The sequence below is a fragment of the Oryctolagus cuniculus genome, chromosome 1 (assembly GCF_964237555.1).
Source record: "Oryctolagus cuniculus chromosome 1, mOryCun1.1, whole genome shotgun sequence".
NCBI lineage: Eukaryota > Metazoa > Chordata > Mammalia > Lagomorpha > Leporidae > Oryctolagus > Oryctolagus cuniculus.
In genome coordinates, this window is record NC_091432.1 from 187,526,536 (window position 1) to 187,554,372 (window position 27,837).

A 27,837-nucleotide genomic window follows, 5' to 3' on the forward strand; every position below is an offset into this window, starting at 1 on the left:
TCTACTATGGTGAGGATCTGTTCTATTGAAGATTTAATAGTGAAAAGTGTGTGTAAGAAAAGGTGGGTTAAGATAAAAAGAAAATGGCAAATAAATTTATAATATGCCACAAAGACTTAACTGATGAGCCAAATAAAAAAAATAAAAGCAGATGAAGGGGATAAGTAGTAATGGTGGAGATGAACAAGTGTTGCTATTTTAAAAGGATATCAACAATTAAAAGGGAGGAAATCCTTCCAAATTCTTTCTATGAAGCCAGCATCACCTTAATTCCTAAATCTGGAAAAGATGCAACAGAAAAAGAGAACTACACACCAATTTACCTGCTGAACATAGATGCAAAACATCTCAAATGCTGCTGAAATTCATTTGGAAACACAGGATACCTCAAATAGCTAAAGCAATCTTATACAACAAAAACAAAGCCGGAGGCATCACAATACAAACTTCAAGACATACTTCAAGGCAGTTATAATCAAAACAGCCTGATACCGGTACAAAAATGATAGACCAATGGAACAGAATATAAATGCCAGAAATCAATCTAAGCATCTATGACCAACTTATATTTGACCAAGGAGCTAAAACCAATCTCTGGAGCAAGGACAATCTCTTCAACAAATGGTGCTGGGAAAACTGGATTTCCACATGTAGAAGTATGAAGCAAGATCCCTACCTTACACAAAAATCCATTCAAAATGAATTAAAGACCTAAGTCTGTGACCTGTTATCATCAAATAGTTAGAGAACATTGAGGAAACCCTGAAAGATAATGGCACAAGCAAAAGCTTCCTGGAAAAGACACCAGAGGCACAGGCAATAAAAGCCAAGATTAACAAGTGGGATTACATCAAACTGACAAGCTTCTGTACTGCAACAGAAGCACTCAGGAAAGTGAAGAGGCAACTGACAGAATGGGAGAAATTATTTGCAAACTATGCAACCGATAAAGGATTAATAACCAGAATATATAAAGAGATCAAGAAACTCAACAGCAATAAAAGAAACAACTCAGTGAAGAAATGGGCAAAGAAATTAAACAGACATTTTTCAGAAGTAGAAATCCAAATGGCCAACAGATACATGGAAAAATGCTCAGTATCACTAGCCATCATGGAAATACAAATCAAAACCACAATGAGGTTTAACCCACCTCAGTTAGAATAGCTTTCCTACAGAAATCAACAAACATCAAATGCTGGTGAGGATATGGGGAAAAAGGTGCCCTAATCCACTGTTGGTAGGAATTCAAACTGGTAAAACCACTACAGAAGACAGTTTGGAGATACCTCAGAAATCAGAATATAGACCTCCTGTATGACCGAGCCATCCTACTCCTTGGAATTTACCCAAAGGAAATTAAATTGGCAAATAAAAGAGTTATCTGCATCATGATGTTTATTATAGTTCAATACACAATAGCTAAGACATGGAATCAACCTAAATGCCCATCAACTGAAGACTGGATAAAAAAATTATAGGATATGTACTCTATGGAATACTACACAGTAGAAAAAAATGAAATCCATTCATTTGCAACAAAATGGATGAATCTGGAAAACATCATACTTAGTGAAATAAGACAGTCCCAAAGGGACAAATATCATGTGTTCTCCCTGATCTGTGATAACTAACAGATCACCTAAAAGGAAATCTGTATAACTGAAAGTAACACTTTGAGAAGCAATGACTTGAACAGTCCTTGTCTTGACTATTGGGGAACAGTTATTTTGTTTTGTTTTGTTTTGTTTTTCCTTCTTAATACAACTAGTTGAACACTTTACCTAACATAAGGTTAATCATATGTGTATAAAGTCAATTGAAAATATATCCCAATAAAAAATAAAGAGTGATAATAAGAGAGGGAGGAGGAAGTTTGTAACTGTAGAGCTGTATAGTTCTGCATACATTCCTATGGACTTACTTCTAAGGGTACAGCTAAAAACTTGCCATGGGACTCAAAACCTGATTAAGCTGGGTGGTACTAATGCCATCTTATATGTTAAAGTGATCATATTAAGTGTTAAATTGATCATAAAGAAAGGATTATGTTTTAAAGGGATCATATAAATAAGATCAAGTATCAGGTAACAACAATAGAATTATAAAGGAGAGAATGCTCTAATATGGGAAACAGCCCAAGTAGCAGATTCATAGAATGACAATTGCTCTAAATAGCACTCTGACCTCAAAAACGGCCCTTATGGCATTCTGGTCTGGCTGAAAATCCCATGAGAGAATTTCAGGCATGGAAAGCCAAGACACTGTAGCAAGAAGGAAAAAAAAAAAAAGTACTACTTGAAGGGATCTCTGTGAGACCCCAAAAATGTCTTATGTGAAGGATCTCTATGAGTGAGTCCCCAGTGGAAAGAAGGACCTTCAAAGAAGGATGTTCTTTTCTTTGAAGAGAGAAGAGAACTTCCACTTTGCTTATTGCCTTGTATAAATACTGGCGAAGATTGTGGACTCAAAAGGCTTCCGTAGCCTTGGCAGCTCATGTCAAGAGCCTCGGATGATCACTGACATCATACGTAAAATTGTTAATTGTTAAATTAACAACAGGGGTAACTATACATCTACTCCCCAGGCAAGAGCTCTGTCCTCAATGAGTTGGACTATGAGAATTAACAATAAAACTTGTTCTCAGTTTTTTATATTTTGTTTGTGTGCAAATTATTTACATTTTTACTTATAGAGTTGTTCTTCTGTGTATAAAGTTAATTGAAAACAAATCTTAATGGAGAATGGGACTAGGAATGGGAGAGGGAGGAAGAAGTGGGGTAGGAGGGTGGGTATGGTGGTAAGACACAATATATTCCTAAAGTTATACTTATGAAGTTTGTACTCATTAAATAAAAGGATTCTAAAAAAAGGAAAAAAAAGATAACAGATTCCATGTAACAAAACAGTAAAGGAGGTAGAAGTAAAGAATCCATGGACATTTTGAATTATAATGTCCAGGTAGAAGAAATAGCATATGTAAAGGCACAGAGGTTGAATGTTTCATTTTATTTTCATAAAACAAAGGAAATCAAACTGACTAATAGAGTAAGTGAGGGACTGAGCGATAGGAGAGGAAGTTCGATATATAAGAAGAATTTATATATTGTATTGTAGGTAACCTTAAGAACTTTTGTTTTTCCTTAAATTGAAGTAAGAGAATGTTCAACTGAGGTTTACCATTTTATATTTTAGAATCAGAATTTGTTCTCTGAGGAAAAATCCACATCTGCTTTGGAGAGATGTCCTTACTTCTTAGATGACCCAAAAAAAAGATTTACCCTCTGTCCTTTACCAGTTTGGAAATGGGAATTGGAGCATCTATCTTCTTGCCCATTAGAACCATCATTTTCCACATCTTCCATTTCTAGAGCCAGCTACAGCTAAGTAGAGGTTGAATTGTGAGAGCTGTAACCCTGCATTCCATAAGGAAAGGAAAAGAAGAGGTCTCAATGGACCTTTGGTGAGGAGTAGAAAGTTGGACTCAGAGACCCAGAAGACAAAGTTGTCTGGAAAATAAAATATTATAGAGAGAACAGAGAGTATATATGAAAGACACCTCTTTTTCAAGATATAAGTTTAGCAGGGCCTTTATTAGCATGATTCAGGTGTTAAGTTAAATACTCAATTCTGTTTCTCCCAGTTAGAAAACTATTCTGAACATTTTGTCAGGAACTTTATATTTATTTATCATAGTGTTGAGCGTTTTATAGAGGAGAAGTTGCCACAGTAGAGAGATCCAAGAAGACTCAACTATTTCCTTCAGTTCTGTTATGGATACTTGAGCAGATAGAACTATTGTGGTTTGACTGTGTCTCCACAAAACATATGTTGAAGTCCTAGCTCCTGATACCTTCAGATGTACTCTTATTTGGAAATGGAGTATTTTTTAAAATTTTTTAAAGATTTATTTATTTATTTGAAAGTCAGAGTTACACAGGGAGAGGAGAGGCAGAGAGAGAGTGAGAGCCTCCATCTGCGGGTTCACTCCCCCACTGGCTGCAATGGCCAGAACTGCACTGATCTGAAGCCAGGAGCCAGGAGCTTCCTCTAGGTCTCCCACACAGGTAAGGGGCCCAAGGACTTGAACCATATTCTCCTGCTTTCCCAGGCCATAGCAGAGAGCTGGATGTGAAGTGGAGCTGCCATGACTCGAACTGGTGCCCATATGGGATGTTGGCACCGCAGGCAGCAGCTTTACCCACTACACCACAATGCTGACTCCAACAAATGGAGTCTTGCCAGTTGTAATCAACTTTTGGTTACACTGGAGCAGAGTGGGCCCTGAATCTTATGATTGATGTCTTATAAGAAGGTCATGTGAGGATCCAGTGACACAAAGATCCAAAGGAAGGAGATCACTATGAGATGATGGAGAAAGATTGGGGTGATATATCTACAGGCCAAGGAATGTCAAGGATATCTGGCAAGCACCTGAGGCTAGGTGAGAGACATGGAACATATTTACCCCCAGAGCCTCTGAAAGAAAGTCAGCCCTGCTGAAACATTGATTTTAGACTTAGATTTCCCATAATGTGAGAAAATAAATTTCTCTTGTTTTAAGTTGCCTAATTTGTAGTACTTCACTATGGCAACCTTAGGAAGCTAGTGCAATGACCAAAGTGTTTTGGAGACCATTTTGTTGATATTTCTTTGTATTGGTACAGAGATCTATGGGCTGAACCATGGTAGATAAAGTTCTTAGGCATGAAAGTAGAAAACAGAATTCTGGACCATCCTTTTACTAAAAGTCAACAACCTTCTTGGTAGAAAATGAAGCCTCACAACATTAAAATGTTTAAGTTGGTATTAGCTCAGCACACCCTAGCGCATGTACTCTTTTATATGCATCAGTTTTTAAAAACTACCTAAAAGAGGAACAGATATAGATGTTCTATAAATGGATATACTCTTGAAATAATACATAATATTGTTCAATCCATTGGGCCAGAAATTATGAAACAATTTGCAGAAAGTTGGTTGGTAGTAACTAGCCCACTGTCTGGGTCTAGATACTATGCAATTTCCAGTTAGCTTGAGTCCCCATTGGATGTATACGCCATTAGGTGGGATTCATTTTCCTCCTTGGTGTTACCTGGCTCTTCTAGCTAGGTTTTGGTAAACAATAAACATGAATCTGATTTAATTAATTTTATTTCTATAAAAGCCTGTGAAGTACTATTTCCCTCAGTATATGTAAGGAAACCTGAAAAGCAAGAGACTGATTGGCAGAGGAAAGATAGTGGAAGTTGGAAAGTATGAGCAGAAATACAGTATTAACTGAAGTCATTTTGCTGTATATTAGACTTATAGAAATTGTTGATCATGTGAGGTAACTAATAGAGTACCTGAAATGTAGTATATTGGAGTGAAATGGACATTTTGAGATTCAATGATTGTTTGTAGCCCTTGTCTTTTTTATGAGGAAAAGTTTTTTTTTTCTTTTTTCTTCATGCTGTTTGCTGAACTTTTTTACTTAGTGTAGGGTTAACTATATGATCATTAAGTAAACTGAAAATAGATCTTTGTAAAAATTAAGAGTGGGAATGTGAGAGGGAGGAGGAGGATAGGTTGAAGTGTGGGTGGGAAGATAGCGGGGAAATATCACTATGTTCCTTAATCTGTATATATGAAATATATGAAACTTGTATAACTAAAAATTAAAAAGAGAAATTATTTATCATGAATAACTAAACTTTTGTGCCCTTGGGTCAGCATCTCTCCATTTTCCATATATTCTAGATCATGGAAACTTCAATTATAGTTTTGCTTTTATATGTTTGACTTATTTAGGTACCATATATAACTGATTATACAGTATTTTGCCTCTCTGTACCTGACTTATTGTACTATTGTACTTGACATAATGTCTTCTGTGTTCTTTTGTGTTATCAAAATTACCGGATATCATCTTTCATAAAGACTGAATAATGATCTATGTATATCTCATATTTTTATCCGTTCATCCACTGATGGACACTTATATGTTGTTTGCATAGCATGGCTATTGTGAATAGTGCTGTAATGAACATGGGAATGCAGATATCTTTTTGAGATTCTGTCATTTCCTTTGTATTTATACATGGAAGTGGGATTGCAGTATCAGGTAGCGATCCTGTTTTTTTTTTTTTTCTTCAAGATTTATTTGTTCATTTGAAAGAGTTACATAGAGAGAAAAGGAGAGGCAGAGAGAGTGAGAGGTCTTCCATCAGCTGGTTCACACCCCAGTTGGCCACATTAGCCAGAGTTGCTCCTGCCAAAGCCAGGAGCTTACTCCAGGTCTTCCCACATGGGTACAGGGGCTCAAGGACCTGGGCCACCTTCTTTCCCAGGCCATAGCAGAGAGCTGAATTGGAAGTGGAGGAGCCAGTACTTGAACTGTCGGTTATATGGGATGCCAGCACTGCAGTGGGATCCTGTTTTTAATTTTTTTAAAAAAGATTTATTTATTTGAAAGGCATAGTTACAGAGACAGAGACAGAGACAGAGAAAGAGAAAGAGAGGAACAGAGAGAGAGAGAGAGAGAGAGAGAGAGAGAGAGAGAAAGATTGTGTATCTGCTGGTTCATTCCCCAAATGGCCGCAGTGGCTGGGATTGGGTCAGATTGAAGCCAGGGCTTCCAAGTGGGTGCAGGGGCTCAAGCACTTGGGCTGTCCATTGCTTTCCCGGGAGCATTAACAGGGACCAGGATTGAAAGTGGAGCATCCAGGACTTGCTGGGGTTGCAGGGAGCTTTACCAATTGCACCACAGTGCCTGCCTCTAATTTTTGAGGAGTCTCTAAACTGTTTTCCATATGACTACAAATTTATAGTTCTATCAATGGTGTACAAGAGTTCTTTTTTTTCTATACTCTCTCTAACATTAATGATCTTTTATCTTTTTAATCATAACTGTTCTAATAGATGTGAAGTGATATCTCACTGTGGTTTTAATTTGCATTTCCTTGATTATTAGTGATGCTGAGCATTTTTCTTACACCATACATATATATGAACAAATACCTACCCAGGTCCCTTTTCCATTGAGCAATTTCCTACCAATTTGATGCTTTTTGTTTTATTTTCATGCCTAATTGCTGAGGCTAGGACTTCTAGTTTCATGTTGACAAGAAGTCATTAGAGTGGACTCTTGCCTTGTTCCTGTGTTTAGAGGAAAAATTGACAACTTTCAACTTTTCACTGTTGATATGGTGTTAGCCATGGCTTTGTCATATATAGTCTTTATTAAGTTGAGGTAAAATCATCTATACTTGTTCAATTTTGTCAATCCTTTTTGCTATACATTTTAAGAAGATTTTTATTCTCTCATTCAGATATTGTAGCATATCAAATTTGCTGATTTGAATATGTTGAACTATCTCTGTATGCCTGAAAAAAAATCCCACTTGATCATGATGTATGATTCTATTTATATGCTGTTGAATTCATTTTGACAGTATTTTGCTGAGGGTATTTCCATCTATACTTAGGGATTTTGGCTTATTATTTTCTTTTCTTGGAATATCCTTGACTGGCTTAGGTTTCAGGGTCATGCTGGCTTCATAACATTAGTTTGAAATGGCTTTCTGCATATTTCTGTTAGGCCTTTTGGTCTATAGTACTGTTCAAACCCTCTGATTCATTACTGATTTTCTGTCTGGGTGATCTATCCACTGTTGAAAATGAGGTATTTAGGGGGCCGGCGCCATGGCTCATTTGGTTAATCCTCTGCCTGTGGCATTGGCATCCCATATGGACACTGGGTTCTAGTCCCAGTTGCCCCTCTTCCAGTCCCGCTCTCTGCTGTGGTCTGGGAGGGCAGTGGAGGATGGCCCAAGTGCTTGGGCCCTGCACTTACATGGGAGACCAGGAGGAAGCACCTGGCTCCTGGCTTCGTATCGGCACAGTGCCAGCTTTAGCTGCCATTAGGGGAGTGAACCAATGGAAGGAAGACCTTTATCTCTCTCTCTCTCTCTTTCTATAGCTCTACCTGTCACATTTAAAAAAAAAGAAAATGAGGTATTTAAGTCCTTTACTTATTGTATTGTGATGTATTTTTTTCTTCATGTCACTTAGTATTCATTTTGTATATTTACAGACTCTTATATTTATGTTTACATGGTTAAGATATTATACACTATAGATAAATTGAGTTATTTATCATACTATCATAATCCTTTTTTTCCTTGTGAGCTTTTTACTTACATCTGTTTTGTCTGATATAAGATTGACCATTTCTGTTGTTTTATTTGGTTACTCTTTCATTGAATATCTTTTGACAAACCCTCACTTTTATCCTATGTGTGTCTTTAAAGCTAAACAGAGTTGCTTCCAGGCAGTATGTTACTGGATTCTGGTTTTTAATTCATCTAGTCACTGAATATCTTTTGATTAATGGATTTCATCCATTTATATATAAGGTATTACTAGCTTAAGAATTATTACTGCTGTTTTGTTAATCGTTTAATTGCTGTTTTGAAATTATTTTGTTGCCTTTCTCTTCCTTTGCTTTTTCTATTGTGATCTGAACACTTTTTTGGTAGTGAGATGTATTGTATTTTTTTTTCCTTTAACTGGATAATTTCCTATGATCTGCCTTTAACAATCATTGATTCTTCTGCTTGACTAACAACTCCTCTAGAGAGTTTCTCAGTTAAATTATTATATCCTTCCTGTTTGATTCTTTTCTGTCTTATGTTGAACTCATTTTATTATTGTACTCTTTTCCAGATATCATTTAGTTTTTTTTTTTTTTTTTGACAGGCAGAGTGGACAGTGAGAGAGAGAGACAGAGAGAAAGGTCTTCCTTTGCCGCTGGTTCACCCTCCAATGACTGCTGCGGCCGGCGCACTGCAGCTGGCGCACCACGCTGATCTGAAGGCAGGAGCCAGGTACTTATCCTGGTCTCCCATGGGGTGCAGGGCCCAAGCACTTGGGCCATCCTCCACTGCACTCCCTGGCCACAGCAGAGAGCTGGCCTGGAAGAGGGGCAACCGGGACAGAATCCGGCGCCCCGACTGGGACTAGAACCCGGTGTGCCAGCGCCACAAGGCACAGGATTAGCGTAGTGAGCCACGGCGCTGGACATTTAGTTTTACAACTGTATTCTTTCATTTCTCATTAAGCTACTTTAAGATGATTAGATTAAATTTGAATTGTTTGCCAGGTAATTCACAAATCTCTGTTTCATTGGGAGTGGTAGTGGATATTTGTTTTCTTCCTTTGATTGAGTTACAGTTTGTAGATTTTTCATTTTCATTGCAGGTTTGCATTGTTGTTGGCACGTATGAAGCAAGAGTCACTTCTCCCAATCTTTATGTACTGTTCCCGACTGGGAGAGACCTTCAACGCAGTAGTTTATATGAGGTAAGCTAGAGACCAAACCTGTGGAGAGTGCAATGTAAGTCAGGCAGTAAAGTCCCTTCTGGAGGAAAAGCCTCAATACTGTACTATATCCTCAGTCTCTCAGGGCATTTTTGGTTGAGCAGGAAGATCTGTGCTTTTTCCCTGTTGTTAACTCTCCTAGGGGATAAAGCTCTGCTGGTTATTCAGAGTTCAGAATGAAACAAAGCAGTAACTTACTTCAAAGAGAGGCTCCTGAAGTGCTGGAAGCTCTCTTCACTTCTTCCCTGCCTTCTAGAAAAACACCTCAGTCCTGTACCTATACCGGGTGTTGCAGAGCAGCCCACATAAGGGATGTCACCCCTTTCATGTTCCTAGCTGTCCCAGGGGATCTGTCCTGTCACTCAGTGTTAAATGAGGTGACATAGGCCGGCGCCGCGGCTCACTAGGCTAATCCTCCGCCTTGTGGCGCCGGCACACCGGGTTCTAGTCGCGGTCGGGGCGCCGGATTCTGTCCCAGTTGCCCCTCTTCCAGGCCAGCAACCGGGGCAGAACCGGCACCCCAAACGGCACTAGAACCCTGGGTGTTGGCGTTGCAAGCGGAGGATTAGCCTAGTGAGCAGCGGTGCCAGCTCAGTTTGTATCTTTTTTTAAAATTTTTCTTTCTTTATTCTTTTTTGGTAGGCAGAGTTAGACAGTGAGAGAGAGAGAGAGAGACAGAGATAGAGTTGTAGACAGTGAGAGAGAGACAGAGAGGAAGGTCTTCCTTCCATTGGTTCACTCCCCTAATGGCCGCCATGGCCAGTGCTGCGCCAATCCGAAGCCAGGAGCAGGATGCGTCTTCCTGGTCTCCCACACGGGTGCAGGGATCCAAGCACTTGGGCCATCCTCCACTGCCCTCCTGGCCCACAGCAGGGAGCTGAACTGGAAGAGGAGCAACCGGGGCTAGTACCTGCTGCCCCAACCGGGACTAGAACCCGGGGTGCCGGCGCCGCCTGCAGAGGATTAGCCAAGTGAGCCATGGCGCCAGCCCCAGTTTGTATCTTGTAATTGAAGCATTTTGTCCTTTTACACTCAAGGTTATTCTTGATAAGTGGACTGAGTCCTGCCATTATATTATCCATAAATATTCATATTATTTGTTTTGGATTTCCTTTGTACCTTTACCAGATTTTCTACCTGCACATTCTTTAATAATGAGTACTATCTTCCTGTGTTTCTGTGTGTGTCACAACATTAAGCATCATTTGTAAGGCTATAGGAGTGGTGACATATTCTTTCAATTTATGTTTGTTTTGGAAGGTCTTTATTTCACATTCATTCATAAATGAGAGCTTTGCATGTTACAGTGTTTTGGATTAACATTTTTTCTTTTAAGACTTGGACTGTATTTCTCCATTCTCTCCTAGCTGTATGTTTCTGGTAAGAAATTAGTTGTCAGTCAAACTGAAGTTCCTCTGAAGTTAATCTGGCATTTCTCTCATACACATTTTAGAATCTTTTCTTAATGTTTTACAGTTGAAAATCTGACTATAATGTGCTATATTGAAAATACTTTCTGGTCATGTCTATTAGTAGTTCTATGTGCTTCCTGTTCTTGGATGTCCCTTTCTTACTCCAAATAGAAGATTTCTGTTATTATTTTGCTAATTATGCCTTCTAATCCATTCTCTCTTTCCAAACCTTCAGGAAATCCTAAAACCCATATGTAGGATCATTTGATAGTATCCCATAAATGTCCAACATTATTTTTAATTTTTTTAATTTCTCTTCAATATCGCAATCTCATGGGAAAGCTTTCATCCATGTCATGTCTGGATTTCTTTAACTCATCAATTTACTTCCTGTTGCTTTTGAGCAATCTTATGATCATTCTTTTGAATTCCTTTTCAGGCATTTCATCAGCCTCTTTGTCTTTACATTCTAATACTCAAGTGTTGTGCTCCTTTGGGGAAGTTATAGTGTTTTCCTTGATCATTTTTTTTTGTTTCTACATTTTTGGCGTTTGTGGAACCACTTTTTTGTTTCTCTGATGGCTTTGTCTTTGAAATATACTTCTGTGTCTTAGTGGAGTGCCTTCTTCAGTGGATATTCAGAGTCATGTGCTGGGTGGGGCCAGGGAGTTCCAGTCAGTGCTCAGGGATTGTGTAAGGGTCCAGGTTGTCACCCATGTTGGGTGTGGTAGATCTCCTGAATTGCCAGCAAGGTGGGGGATATTATCATGTCAGCTGATGTGATCACTGCCTCACCTCCTCTCTGATAAAGTGATCTATGCCCAGGGCAAGCCCACAGTGGCTACATACCTCACCCCTGTATTGGCAAGAACCACAGAAAGGATTTGTGAAGTCCTCATTGTGAGTACTGAACCCTTTGCAATGACACATTTCAGGCACTTAGGGAACTCTGAGCCCCTGAAGCCAAACATAGTGAGTGCCCAGAAACCCTGCTGCACTCATGTTCTGTCGTGTAGTCAAAGGATTCCCACAGTCACAGGGAACAGGGGATCCAATCAGCCCTGCAAGGCTGCTCTTTCCACAGAGAGACCTGTGGCATTCCCAGATCCAGCTGTCTGTCGGTCTCCTGCCTTGGCAGTTTGTGCATAGGCACCAGTGATATGGAGGGGAGGGGAGCACCTCACAGGATTAAGTGGGTACCCTGTCCCCTGCCAACCCTCAAGGCCAGGATCGAAGTCACTGGACACCATTTATTTATCCCTCAGATAAATCCTCCAGTCACATGCACACAGGAGCCGTGGCAGCCTATACTGGCCGTTAAGATGGGCACTTTCTTCCTGTCATTCACAGGGAGCCCTTGTGAGGAGGATGGGAAAGAGGCAATGTGCTCTCGCTTCATGGGTTTAGGTAGGCCCCCTGCACACCCCCTCCAGGTCCCCACCAGCACTCTAGGCAGGAATCAAAATCTCTGTGGTCCACAAGGTTCTCCCTCAGGCAGTATCACCAGTGGCAGGGCTGCTGCAGTCTCCTCTCATTTATCTTTAAGAAGATGGTGTCTTCTCTTGATGCTGATTCTTATACTGGTGGAAGCAGAACAGAGGAGAGCTACCTGCTTTTTGCTGTGAGCATGGACTCTGCAGGAGTGGAGGAGGGGAAGGAAGCAGGGCAGCTTTGCTGCTCCAAGCCTGACATTGCTCAGACCCCAGTCAGCTCCCTAGGCTGAAGAATAAGTCAGTGGGTGGCTGTGGAATTCCCTCTCCACTAAAACTGCAAGTGGTGGGGCACACAGCTATTTCTTCCTATATTGTCAGCTGCTCCCAGCGGGCAGTTGGCTGCCACATGCCGCTGGCTGAAATGGTATCTCTGTCTTTTCTCATCTTGTCCAATGAAACCCTTGTTGTGTTTTTAGTTCTTGGCTCAAAATTTCCATCAGTCATGCCCCTGAAACATGGTCCTTCCTTTGTTCTTTTCCTATCCCAGAGTAGCTGAAGTTAGTGTGGCTACACCCTATGCAGCATCTTGGATCTCCTGAGTAGACTTATTTCTAAACTTAATTGGATTTGCAAATTTTTGTTCACCTCCTTCAGTGAGGTTGTTTTATACATTTTAAATAAAGTTACTCTGTCAAATTCTGCATTCCATCCTAGGATTATTTTTTTGGTGGTGTTATAATTCCTTGATTCTTCATCATCCTTGAATTCTTTCAATGGTGTTTACACTGTTTTGTAAAGATTTACTTATTTATTTGAAAGGCAGAGTTACAGAGAGGCAGAGGCGGCGAGGCGGCGAGGCGGCGAGGCGGCGAAGAGAAGGGAAGGGAAGGGAAGGGAAGGGAAGGGAAGGGAAGGGAAGGGAAGGGAAGGGAAGGGAAGGGAAGGGAAGGGAAGGGAGAGAAGAGAGAGATATCTTCCTTCCGCTGGTTTGCTCCCCAAATGGCCACAATGGCTGGAGCTGCTCCTATCTGAAGCCAGGAACCAGGAGCTTCCTCTGGGCCTCCCACGTGGGTACAGGAGCCCAAGCACTTGGGCCATCTTCTACTGCTTTCCCAAGCCATTGCAGAGAGCTGGATCAGAAGTGGAGCAGCTGGGACTAGAAATGGCGCCCAAAAGGGGTGCAGGCACTGCAGGTGGCAGCTTTACCTGCTAGGCCACCGTGTCGGCTCTGGTGTTTGCACTTTAAAGGAAGCAACAGCCTCTTCTGGTCTTCACAAATATTCCTTGGCAGGGATAGACTTTCACTACTTACTGCAACGTGAGGCATCCATTGAGTCAGGTATTAATGATCATAAGAAGAAGAGCATGCTCTTAGGCCACCTAGAGTGGACTGCTTCCTTTGTTCTGAGTTTAGTTGGGAGTGCTGATGGGGCCCTGTGATCACTTTTTATTGTGCTGGATCACAGGCTATGCTCCCTGGACAGTTAGTATTGCTGTTTGGATTCTACTGTTGAGCACAATAGTAGATTGTTCTTTGGAGTTAGATGAAGTCATTGCTTAGCACAATAATTCTAGAAATTATTGTCTGTAGAGGCTTGCTTCTCTTTATTCAGAGAGCCTTAATGATGACTCAGACTAAGTGGGCCTTTTTTTGGTGAATTTTCAGGCATTTCCAGCTACTGTGTTCTATAGAAATGCACCATGCCAGGCATCTCCCTGCCTGTGTTTAGATATTGGTTGGATTCTGAGGTTCAGCAGGGTGGTTGACCTCTAGGAAATCACTCTAGGTAGAACCTCCCTCTTTGCTTCCGGGATTACCCAGTTTAGGTATGTCTATGGGCTGTTTTGCTGTTTGTTGCTTTATCTGATTGGATCTCACCACTGGCAGGAATACAGAGCCACTGTGAAGATTAATGTGCTGGTTGCTGTTGATACTTAATTCCTTTCTTTAATTCTATTTGACTGCAAGTGGTTTAGCTTTGCCATTGCCCCCAGTGTTCCCCATGAGACGAGATAGTTGTGGGCCCTGGATTTCCTGGCAAACGTCTCAGTATGAAGTAGATGCTTGACATTTACCTCAAGCTCCTTTTCCTCACTGTAGCTCCAATAATCCTTACTTTGTGAAGCTGTGCTGACTTGGGGTGGTGGTGGTGACATAGTCAAAATGAGACCATTCTTTTCACCCTTCTAATGCAGTTTTTTTGTTTTATATCCCATGATGGTGTCTCAATTTCATTCCTGAATTTGGGGATTTTTTTTTTCTTTTTCTTTTCTTAAAGATTTGTTTATTTTTAGTTGAGAGGCAGAGTTTCACAGAGAGAAGGAGACACAGAAAGAGAGCGCTTCCATCTGCTGGCTTAGTCCCCTAAAGACTACAATGAACAGGCTGGGCCAGTCTGAAGCCAGAAGCCTGGAAACTCATCTGTTTCCTACCTGCGTGCAGAGCCCCAAGTACTTGGGCCATCTTTTGCTGCTTTCTTGGACACATTAACAGAAAGCTGGATCAGAAGTGGAGCAGTCAGGACTTGAGCTCATATGGAATTCTGGTATTGAAGGCTGTGACTTAACTGGCTTCTCCACAATGCTAGTCCCATTGGATTTTTCACAAGTTCTTATCTATAGATAACTGATAGCTGGACTTTTTGAGAGTAAGTGAAACCTAGGATTCCTATTCTGCCTTTTTGCTAATGTGGGTTTTTGATTTAGATTGCAATTGGATTTGATCTATAGATCAAATTGAGAAGTATTGACATTTCAGAATATTGAATCTTTCAGTCCATAAATATAGAATATTTGTCTATTTATTTAGATTCTCTTTCCTTTTGTATTATTTAGTTTTCTACATATAAAATCTATGCATAGTGTGTTAAATTTGTATCTAAGTATTTTAATTTTTGTGCTATTATAAATGATATTTTTGTTTCTAATTTTCAATTTCCAATTATTTGATGCTGGTATGTAGGAAAGCAATTGAGTTTTGTGTATTAACCTTGGTTTCTACAGTATTTGTTATACTTGCTTTTTTGTTCTAAGTGTATGTTTCCTTTTAGTCAATTCTTTAGGATACTTTGACAATTATGCCATCTACAAACAATGAGTTTGCTTTCTGCCTTCCCAGTCTATATATTTTTTTTCTTCTCTTCTCCTTGTCATTCTATTTTATCTTGAGATATACCACTAAGACTTTCTATATGATGCTAAATGGTATTAGAAGAGAGACTCTCCTTGTCTTATTCTTATGTTTGGGGCAAAGTTATAAAGTTGTTCACCATTAAGTATAATGCTCTCTGTAGGCATTTTTTAAGTTTAATTTAGGATACTGAGAAAGATATCCTCTATTGCTGGTTTTCTGAGTTTGATTCTTTAATGGATATTTGATACAGCACATATTTTTTCCCTGTGGTAATTGATATGATCATATATCATATTTATCCTGGTGATATGGTAGACTATATTGACTGATTTATAAATATTGAACCACCCTTGCATTTTTGGAAAAAGTTCACATGTGTTTGTGGTGTATAATTATTTCACACATTATTGGAGATAGTTTGCTAATATTTTTTGACAATTTTTATAATTAAGTTCATGAAATAGATTGATCTCCAGTTTTCCTTTTTTTGATTTTTTTATCTTGTTTTAATGTTAAGATAATTCTGGTTCATAGAATGGGAAAGATTCTTAATCACTGGTTCAATGTTTAAAATTGATTGAGGTTCATTCAAGTGATCTGTTTCTGTTTGTATAGGTTTTGGAAGTTTGGATTATTTTATCTATTTCATTAAATTAGTGTCTATAATATTGTTGATGGTGTTTTTTATTATCATTTTAGTGTTCTTATTATTAGTACTGATAGCCTCTCTTTTATTTCTGATATTGGTTACCTGTATTATATTTCTTTTTTCTTAGTTAATCTGGCCAGAAGTTTGATTTTACTGATATTTTAAATGAATAAGTTTGGGTTTTGCCAATTTTATATTTTGCTGTTCCTCATTTAAGCTACATTGATTTATGCCCAAAATTCTTGATATTTCTTTCTTTTTGGTAACTTTATACTTAATGTACTCTTCTTTTTTCTAACTTCCCAAGATTAAAGTTCAGATTACTGATTTTAGATTATTCTTCTTCTCTAATATATTCACTTAATTCTACAAATTTCCTTCTAAACACAATTTTCATTTTATCTCACATCTTTTGACAAGTTGTATTTCCATTTTCACTTAGCACAACTTAAGAACATTTTCTTTGATTCATATGTTTTCATGAGTATACTATTTCATCTCCAATATTATAGATTTTATAGCTATTTTTTGGTTAACAACTTTCAGTAAAAAGCCATATGGTAATCTATGAACAACATTAGTGTGATTTTATTCTTTTAAATTGGATATGATGTGTTCTGTAGACCAGTAAGTAGTTTATCTTGAATGTTCCATCTGAAAAGAAATGTATATTCTTTTGTTGTTTGATAAACTATTTTTTTAACTTTTATTTAATAAATATAAATTTCCAAAATACAGCTTATGGATTACAGTGGCTTCACCCCTCCTCCCCATAACTTCTCTCCCACCCACAACCCTCTCATCTCCCGCTCCCTCTCCCATTCCATTCACATCAAGATTCATTTTCAGTTCTCTTTGTATACAGAAGATAAATTTAGTATATATTAAGTAAAGATTTCAACAGTTTGCACCCACACAGAATCACAAAGTGAAAAATACTGTTTGAGTACTAGTTATAGCATTAATTCACATTGAACAACACATTAAGGACAGAGACCCTACATGAGGACACAGTGACTCCTGTTGTTGACTTAACAAATTGACACTCTTGTTTATGGCATCAGTAATCACCCTAGGCTCTTGTCAGGAGCTGCCAAGGCTATGGAAGCCCCCTGAGTTCACCGACTCTGATCATATTTAGACAAGGTCATAGTCAAAGTGGAAGTTCTCTTCTCCCTTCAGAGAAAGGTACCTCCTTCTTTGATGACCTGTTCTTTTCACTGGGATCTCACTCGCGGAGATCTTTCATTTAGGTTTTTTTTTTTTTTTTTTTTTTTTTTTTTTTTTTTTTTTTTTTTTTTCCAGAGTGTCTTGGCTTTCCATGCCTAAAATACTCTCATGGGCTCTTCAGCCAGATCCAAATGCCTTAAGGGCTGATTCTGAGGCCAGAGTGCTGTTTAGGACATCTGCCATTCTATGAGTCTGCTGTGTATCCCACTTCCAATGTTGGATCATTCTGTCCCTTTTTTATTCTATCAGTTAGTATTAGCAGACACTAGTCTTGTTTATGTGATCCCTTTGACTCTTATTCCTATCATTATGATCAATTGTGAACAGATATTGATCACTTGGACTAGTGAGATGGCATTGAATTGGAAATCTAAATTAGATAAAATTTATTGAAAGTGCTGTTGAGATCAGCTATATCATTAGTGATTTTCTGCCTGCTTCATATATCAATTACTTAGAAAGAGCTGTTGAAGTCATCATCCATGATAGTATCTGTCATAGCAGTTTTATCAAATTTTGTCTTATAAATTAATGATTGGCCATTTATCATTATATAATATCACTTTATGTCCATCTTTGCTTGTCATGAAGCTTGCTTTGCCTATAATTAATACATTTATTTGAGTTTCTTTTGTTTTATATTAGCGTGATATACTTTTCTCTATACCATTAATTTAACAATTCTGAAACTTTATAAAGTAGATTTCTTGTAGAAAGCATAAAGAATATTGTTTCTAAGTATTCTGACAATTTTGTCTTTTAATTGATGAATATAGAACATTGGCATTTAAAGTGATTAGTGATATAGTTAAATATTATGTCTAATATTTGAAATTTTTCTATTTGTTATATGTAATTTTTGTTTTCTTTCTTTTTAAGTATCTTCTCATTCAATTGAGTGTTTTCTATTGCTCATTTTATATAACTCTTAGAATATCAGTTATACTTCTTTGTTGAAAGTTTAACAAATCTAGCTACCTATCTACTTGCCTACTTTCCTATCTATTTATCTATATACCTATCAACTATTGACCAATCTACTTAACTTTATATAGGACTTGGAACCATTATAAATGAACAAGTTTGTTTGTATAAACAATAATGAGTTTAAAGGATATAATAATAGGATTTCTAGGTTTATTAACCAACATTAATTGTTATACTTTTCCAATAATTTCAGCTTCAGTTATGTTGTTCAGTTACTCACTAATGGTAGTTGGCTGCCCTAAAGAGAAAGGGCAGCTGAAAATGTTACAAAGTTTCAGTGGTAGGTATGAAATTTTTCCTCCTCATGGTCATTTTGAAACTTGCTTTCTGAGGTAACATATGTTTTGAGAACGCTGTTGGAGTTGGAGGATGAGTTGGTTCCCTTGTGAGAAGCACACTGGAGCTTGGCAAGATGAGTGCCAGTAAGGAAATCAGAGAAATGTGAACTGCTACATATAAAACTGTCAGGTTATTCTTCAGATACACTTAAAAAATACTTTTCAAATCTTTAATAATATTTCCTTAAAATTTACAGCTTGGTTTCAGTCATCCTTTGGAAAATTAAGGAAAAGACTTGTCCCATACCTGGTAGAAGAATGATCTTTAACTATGAGTGTGGCAGCCTTTCAAATGAAGAATTATTTGGTCCAAAATTTCAATAGTGCTAAATAAATAGTTCTGAAACTCAGAATTTTTAATACTTTGAGGGCTTGGGAGAATTGGAAGTCAATTGTGATTTACATATTTAAAGGAACATATTTTATCATCAATCTACATTCCAAATATGAGGTAGAACATTTGCATATGTATGCATACACATGTCAGAAATAAACTCTTGAAATTATTTTTGTTGTCATTGCATGGGGATGATCTTTGGAAATTAAGTCATTTAATAGTTACTCATCAATACATAAAAGCTCAAGTTAAGGTTATGATTACAAAAAGCAAGATTATCTTTCTTTGTTTTCTTTTTTTTTTTTAAGATTCATTTATTTATTTGAAAGGCAGAGTTACAGAGAGGCAGAGACAGGGATGGGGGTGAGGTCCTCCATTCGCTGGTTTGCTCCTCAAATGGTTGCAATGGCTGGAGCTGGGCCGATCCAATGCCAGGAGCCAGGAGTTGCTTCTGGGTCTCCCACACAGATGCAGGGGTCCAAGGACTTAAGCCATCTTCCACTGCTTTCCCAGGCCATAGCAGAGAGCTGGATTGGAAGTGAAGTAGCTGGGACTCAAAGTGATGCTTATATGGGATGCCAGCGCTGCAGGTGGCAGCTTTACCTGGCCCCAAGACTATCTTTCTTTATTATCAGATCTGAAGTTAATGCCTTATGTTGTTGGTTTTTTTAAAGATTTATTTATTTATTTTAAAACCAGTTACACAGAGAGAGAAGGAGAGGCTGAGACAGAGATAGAGATAGAAAGAGACAGAGAGAGAGAGAGAGGTCCTCCATCCGTTGGTCCACTCCCGAATTTGCCCAAAGCCAGCAGCCAGGAGCTTCTTCTGGGTCTCCCATGTGAGTGCAGGGACCCAAGGACTCGGGCCATCTTCGACCACTTTCTCAGGCCAAAGCAGAGAGCTGGATCAGAAGTGGAGCAGCTGGGTCTTGAACTGGAGCCTATATGGGATGCCAGCACTGCAGGCAGCGGCTTCACCCGCTAAGCCACAGTGCCGGCCATGTCTTATGTTGTTTTGAAGTGCTGTTTCTTTTTAAAAACTATTAATCAAGTAATGGTTTTATATCACATTATTTCTGAATAGTTTATTATACATATTGACTTTTAGTGATCGACTCTAGAGTACAGTGAAGCCATCCCTGGGCCCTCTACAAATTGATGATTAATACTTCTGAGACAGTTTGGGAATTAGAGATATAACATTTCTTAAAATAGGACCATTTATTGAATCCCATTCTTCCATGACAATCAGCAGTAAAAGTAAGGTATTTCTTTCTAAGATTGTTACTGGTATTGTAGACTTCAACCTAGTGCACAACTAATTCTTTGACCAGTTTAACCTATCAAGAATTCCATTTAGTTCAAGGTCTAAATACAAGAATATGGAAATAGTAATAAAGTCTTATATTCTACTTTAATTTCTGTGGTCATAGTAGCAACAATTTTAGGGAAGACATTTTATTTATTTAGAAATAAAAAAGAAATTATAAAATGAATAAAGATCTCTGTGTTTTTCTTTGTCCCTGGCCTCAGATAGCCTTTTCAGAAAGTATAGCTCAAAATCCTATGACTGTTAAAGTAGTTTTTGGAGGCCATATTGTGACTCTCCCGGTAGGAAAGAGATTGCTGTCATGTGACAGATCTCCCATGGATAACCATTACCTCCTGTCAGTGAGAAATGTGGAGATTAAAAACAGTGTCACCAAATACCAACACTATCCTGTATTTTTTATTTAAGAGCTGCTGAAAGATTTCCTGCTGGCTGATCAAATATATGAACAGCTGGCTCCTGACCATAATCTGTCACTTGCAGCACATTTCAGACTGGCCATTTAAGAGCAACATAAGATCTTTAAGACCTTCAACTAGTGAAAGGGGCAGAAGAATATAAGAAAGCATAAAGTTTACGAAAATCATGGGTAGCCCAAAGACTATTAAGTGGTGTGTGGGTACCAAGTATGACAGGTGAGGGCAGAAACTCTGACATTCAACATTTTTTTCACAATCATAACTTATACATCCTGGGATTAGAGTTGAGTCATTAGAAATCTAAATTCTTATGGATGATTAAAGAGAAATATATGATAGCTCTTTATCACCTGAATAGCACAAACAGTGGTTTGGAATTTTCAAAAACAATGTCCTACTTATTATTTATCTAACTGTCTAAGAGCCTATCACCTCTCGAGGAGATTTATAAATTAAAAAAGGAATGATTGTTACATTCTTTTCTCAGGACCCAAAATTAATCCTTCTTTCCTCTATCAATCAGTGATAGGAGTGCCAGTTTGGCTGATATCACTGTAATAGAAAGTCTCATTTGAATTGATTGATCAGCTGGATAACTTAGATAAAATGCAGTCTGCTTGTATTCATCTTTCTGTTTAATAATGAGCTGTCTGGAATTTATACTTGTTTGATATATGTTGTATTCTAATAAAAAGCAATCAGCTACAGAATTTGCTCAATTCTGTGGCTTTATTCTGTGATAGCATCTAAGCTTCCTTGCTTATTATTGTGCTGTTAAAATGTACTCTTTTGAATCAAGTGCAGATATAAGCCTTCTTTAAATGAGATTTTTTTCCAAACATTGGGACTCCATTCTCAGCCAAAAAAGGAGTGACCCTCTTGGCTGCTTTCCCAAAGTCAACCTAGAAAATTGTCATCCACCACCCAAAATGAGACTAGAAAGGTAGATAAGAGCTCATTTACGAAAGGCCATATTTTGCCAAGACACAATGCTTGGATTCTGTCCTAAGTGACAATGAGCCAGGTGAATTTTTTAAGAGGAGAGTGATATGGTGCATTCCTAGTTGGAGTAAAAACTTATATTGATAAAACCAGAATGTGGTTATTTGAAGTTGTCAACTCAGGCTTACTCTCTGCAAATGCATCACCTCTGAAATCTCATCCACAAATTTGCCAGTAGAATATGTTAACATTTTAACAATATGATACACTTTTCCCACCAATAAAGGATGTTTGAATATAGAACAGGAAAAATATATGGAAACATAAGCCTTATTGAAATCCTATCATAACTAAGCACACAGCACTTTTTCAATATTCTATTTCATTTCTCATATACTTAAGTCATCATCACTGATAGGAAAAATATCTTTTTCAGAAGGATATGAAAGCAATCAGAAAGGATCAATGAAAAAAAATTTCAGTTTCATATGATAGACTCAAAGGGAGAGGCAAAGGCCCTTAATGACCCACATTATCGCTTAATGTTAAGTTTTCTGAGGCAAAAATACTTGATTATTTGTAAGTTAATATTTTTCTGTATTCATTTTGCTATTACAAGATTATAGCATTCTTAAACATAATCCCCTTTCCTTATACATTGTTATACTCCATTGTGTATAACATTGTGCATGATGCACTAAAGATTTTATTTTTTAATTTTTTAAAGATTTTATTTATTTGAAAGTCAGAGTTAAATACACACACACACACAGAGAGAGAGAGAGAGAGAGAGAGAGAGATCTTGCATCTGATGGTTCACTCCCCAGTTGGCTGCAACAGCTGGAGCTGCGCCAATCTGAGGTAGGAGACAGGAGCTGCTTCTGGGTCTCCCACATAGGTGCAGGGGCCCAAGGACTTTGGCCATCTTCTACTGCTATCCCAGGCCATAGAAGAGAGCTGGATCAGAAGTAGAGCAGCTAGTCTCAAACTGGCACCCATATGGGATGCCGGTGCTTCAGGCCAGGGTGTTAAACTGCTGTGCCACAGCGCCAGTCCCTGCACTGAAGATATTTAAGAATCAGTTGATTATTGGCAAGTTCTTCATTTATGACTTTTGTAAAAGTACTGTGAAATAGAAGCTGTGGACAATTGAAGGGCATAAAAATCCACTTCTTGGAGTTACACTTGTCTCCAACCAAATAGAATTGAGAGACATATGAACTTTAACATCACATGATATAATATTAAGATCTGCCTTTCTTTTTCTTTTTCTGTAAAGAAAATATGAGGGATATACACAATAGCCAAAACATTTGAGAAATCATTATGAACCTAGTGAAAGTGTATTGAAGCCTTATGCAGTGCATGCTTAGATTTCATTAAAAATTTAGTACAATAGTGTACCCGCTTAATATTTGAGGAAACAATTCACAATTGTACATTCTTCAATGTGGAAAATCTGTATAAGAGTTTGATTCACTTAGATAGAAGCATGACTATTCTAACTTTGATCTATCACTGTTATACCTTTCTTCTATACTAGTTCAACTCAACTCACTGAAACATCCCAAAGAAATAGTTGAAAAGAAGCTTTTAAGGGATTGAATGTAATTTTCCTGAAGTAAAACATTCCCCATTTATCATCTATCAAGAAAAAACAAGGGCAATTGTTTTCTATGTTATTTATGCAAACCTATGATACACTTTGTTAGTAAACATTGGGAGAACTTTAGATCCTTTTTCAAACTACACTGGAATTCTTTTTCCCTTTCCTAACCACATTGGGATGTGTAATGATAACTTTCAAATGAATCATTATAATACAGGAACATGTCCTACAAATTTAATAATGGTCACCATGAACGACAGTGTGCAATAAGGTTTCCTCAGCAGGGACATATTCTTTCTGGAAGGGAAATTTAATTATCTAGCTTGACTACTGTGTAATTCAAACACTAGCTTTTGTGGCTCTTTTATACTACACAGTGGTGTTAGTGGTGGACAGAGTGATGGTTACCACCTTCATAGGCAAACTCAGAAAGCTGAAGTGCCCAGTGCTTTGCTTTTACCCAAGTTTTGAATTAATATCCAGCTCCTTAGGCATTCCTCCCTCATAAACCATGTTTGATAGAAGAAAGCAGTGGGAATTTTAATTGTGTGATGATTGTATGCCATCTTTTTCTTGCATTTCATCTGCTGCTTTTTGGTAGATGCAGGGGGTCAGAAAGAGATGAGAACATGGAACCAAGCAAGTTGAAATAGATGGAAAGATAGGCTCACTACAAAAACTACCCCCAAGCCCCCTGAAGCAATTACAAAAGTACTCAGAGTTTCCAGGGAGGGTAAAAGACTCTATAAATCCAGGGTTGTTGTTATTACTGTGTTGGCATTCTGAAGAGTATAATTAGCCCATTGAAAGGGCAATGTTTCAATTGGAGAAAATGATGGGGTAGAAAGGGGAATAGTAGGGAAACAAGTACTACTGAGATTATAGTATGTTTCCAGTGGATTTGTCTTTGAGATGCCCTGTGTTACCTGAACTTAATCAGCTACTGAGAGCAGGAATCAAAGGGAGATCTTAAGATAAGCTTGCCTAGTCAATTGAAAACTTGTTATCTTGGGGCTTTCTGATGTCCTTACTTGTTATAGAATAAGATAGGCACAAGACTTATTTTCTACTGACTTACCATTCAGTGATGGAAAAAGCAATCAATTCAAATATGAAAGTCATGGATTCAACAACTATTACTTAGTTCCTGTTTACATTAGGTCCATTCTGCATCATTGTGTTGATTATATGAGACATTAAATTTGAAAATAGTTATAACTACCTAAGTAACCTGTGATATTATTGTTATTAATTAAGGAAAGAATTGTTCCTACTGTAAAGTTACTTGTGCCTCTCAGTCCCTGAAGAGTGCATATATATTCTGTTCCTTTTTGCTGAGAGGGGGAGATGGTGTTAATTTATTTACCTTGGCATTTTCTTGTGCACAAATGTCACCCCTCTCCATCCAAAAAATATGCTTGCTGGCATTTCTTATAAATGGCTTCTTTCTCTAGCTGCTGAAGTGAGACCAAAGGACATATGTATGTAAGTTTATGCTATTTTTGTTATTATAAATGTTATATATCATTGTGCATTTTGTGTATAAAGTTGATGGTAAGGAGAGGAGTTAGCGCACTTGACCTCAGGGTCTAAGAGGTTGTTTCCTGAGTCTTCTGATCCAGAGAATCTTCATGGTCAGTCCACCAGGTTAATCTCATGACCTTTCCTGTTTAAAACCGTAAGTTTTACCTTCTGAGATTAGAATCCAGTATCATTTGCATTGCATACAGTTCATAATTGGAATCATTTTCTAATAGACTCACTTACTGCTTTTTATACCTCAGGCTTCGTTAAAAATTGTTTTTGTAGTTCTCCAAGAAGATATTGCCATTTAATTTATGCCTTTGCACATACCATTTCCTTTGCCAGATGTACTTTTGCTGCCTTCCCTCATGGAAAATATTGACTTATTCTACAAGGGCAAGTTCAAGAGTAACCTCTTCTATGAAGTATACCATCTCTGTGAAGTACTATACTCTGCTTCTCCCAGGCAGAGAAGCCTCTTCTTTATCATGTACCTTGTACATGCTTCTTTTATGGCACTGCTATTTTTGGTCTTGTTGAAGAAGAATTTCCTAAGTCTGAAGATGAACCTAAGAACAGGTGTTTTCCTCCAGTCAAAGAGAGAAAACTGATACTCAAAACATAAGGAAAAAAATCAGAAAACAAACTATTTCTATCTTTCAACTCTCTACCTTCAGGGGAGAAAGGGTAGAGTTTCTCTTCACATCTGGCAGGGTGCATATTGATGTTGAGTATAGAGTGTTGTTCAGGCAGGAGAAGGATGACTATTCTCTTAGAACAACACTGCAGGTGCAACAGGAATAGCAAGGATACAACTGTGTGTCACATTGTGTTAAGTTGTTCCAGGGAGAGGGCCAGAGGACCCTTTCTTCTGTGTGGCTAACAGTATTATTTTGCTCTTTTTGCAATCAGAGAGGGACTACATAGATGGACCACTCATGCATGTAGGTATTCCAGGGATTCCCTTGTCTTTCATACATATGCACACATTCTTGTATATCACAATCTTATGAGTCAAACATAACATTTGTGCTTACATTCAAGTTATTTTGCTATATTGTAATTCAATATATTTTATTACGATAATGTAGAACCTCAACAAGCTTCAATTATTGTGGAATAGAGAGGCCATCTGTGACTTAAGGAAAAATCCTCTTGAAGCAGAATTTTCTAGTAGTTTCCAGTTCTTGAAGGGGGATTTTCCTGAAAACAGCTACCAATAACCACATATCTTTATCTGTAGTTGGATTGCATGTGTCCTTTAATTTAGCTTTTAAACTATATTCTTATAATGCTACCTCTGATGACAATTAGAGTTTTCTGACCAAAGGTGCTTCATGTGATTCAGAAGCTGTAGTTCTTCCAAATGGCAGAGGATTAGAGAATAATTCTGGGAAATCATTTCAATACATCTCAAGCCCTGCATGACACTGTTGTGAACAAGGGTGGGTGTGACTGGGGTTCAGTATTCTGCAATCCTGTGAAATCACCTCCAAACTGAAATGTTCTGAGAGAAGGCACTCTGTTTTCCTGACTTCTCACCTTGTATACTTTATCTTGGCAACAGAGTTTCATTGAGAATGAACATACTGTTATACGCCTCCTGAGTTTCTGTGGTAAAAACTAAGTGTATCTCATTGTTTAAAACAATGATGGATTTCCACATTAAGCAATGACAGATTCCAAATGATTTTATTTTCACGTGAATTATTTAGGTTAAATCATCCAATTTCACTTTCTTGAGAAGGTACAATGAAGAAAGCTCTTCCATAATTTAATGTTGAGAGCTAGAACCTTTAAAAATTTTCTTTCTCCAAAGCAGTTAACTCTCTGATTGTAACAATATAATCTGCCCCTGCTTTATAAGAGGTTTATAGCTTTGCATAAAGGATTCCCCCTAATTGACTCAGACCCTGGTTAATGACCCTTAGCTCAGTAGTGCACACTTAGGACCACCTGTGTTGATAGAGTGAAATAATTCCTGCAATTCTATATTTTGAAGGTCATAAACCCATTATTTTATCCCCAAATAAAAATCAAGTGGGATCAATTCTGCTTCATAGATTCTCTATTATTTTTGTGTTGTTACTGGTGTTTTTTATAACTATGCCACATGCCCCTTTTTCTCTATCAACATTTGCAGTATTCCCATCCAATGAAGATGACTTCCAAACAGCAATGACAGCCCAGATGTTCCTCTAAGGTCAGGCTCTTAATTTATTTGACATCTCCACTTGGATGTTACACAGGGGTATATTTCACACCCCTCTCTGATTTTCTTCAAGTGAGTGCTCTCTGCTATGCTTGTTCTGCCTAGAAAAGGGACCAGAAGACAAGTATTTGCTCCTCCAGTCATGAAGGAGAGTCATCCCTTTTCTGCATGTCCTTCATCTTAGCAACTACTGTCCAGCCTACATCTTGCTTTTCTTGAACTAGTCATTATTTTTTTTTCCAATATCTTTGTCTTACCTACTCTTCAGATATTGTTCAGTGAATAAATTAGTCTAAATGTATTTCAATTATGAGAGGCTCCAAGTTATTGGGAATTTATAGGAATGAAGGTATTTCAAAAAGTTAATGGAAAATGGAATTAAAATATAAGTATCTTTTAGTAGTAAAATATTTAAAACCATGCATAGCTTTTTCATAAGATAGCTTTTCCATGGACTTTTTGAAGATCCCTTTTGTCAGGTTTTCTTTTTCTGTATAAGACTTGGCACTGCTTACAGAATCTAGTTTATGTGCTTTTCTAATTTTGTGTTACTCTAGTCCATAATTTTCAGATTTATTGGGAAAATAAATCCCCCTTCCAACTGAATTCTGTAGTTGTTTATAGGGCCTCTAAGAAGGTTGGTCATGTGATCAATGCCATAAACTCTAAACCTGGGTTATTTTTTGTAATACAGCTCTGTTTTCAATTTTTCTTCTTTGGCAAATTTTGGATATTTAGGTTTATCTTTTTCAAAATAAATATGTTGAATCATATAACAGAGGAGTATGACAAATTTTGTGTTTTTTTTTTTTCAGTTTAATTTGGTAGTAAACCATGGCCTACACTTAGATATTAGCCCTAGAGAATGTGTTTTCTAAGGAGTACTATTTAATATTTAAATAGCTTCTTCAAATCAAGT

At 37.8% G+C, this 27,837-nt stretch overlaps 1 long non-coding RNA gene across 8 annotated transcripts in view; it reads left to right on the top strand.

Annotated features, from left to right (window-relative positions):
• The window catches only part of LOC103346257 (uncharacterized), a 1,098,305-nt gene that overhangs the window by 427,657 nt on the left and 642,811 nt on the right, over positions 1-27,837 (top strand). For all 8 annotated transcript variants that reach the window (XR_011380304.1, XR_011380303.1, XR_011380310.1 and 5 more), the window contains one exon: positions 9,244-9,345. This is a non-coding gene — a long non-coding RNA (uncharacterized lncRNA). The remainder of the gene's footprint in view (positions 1-9,243; positions 9,346-27,837) is intronic.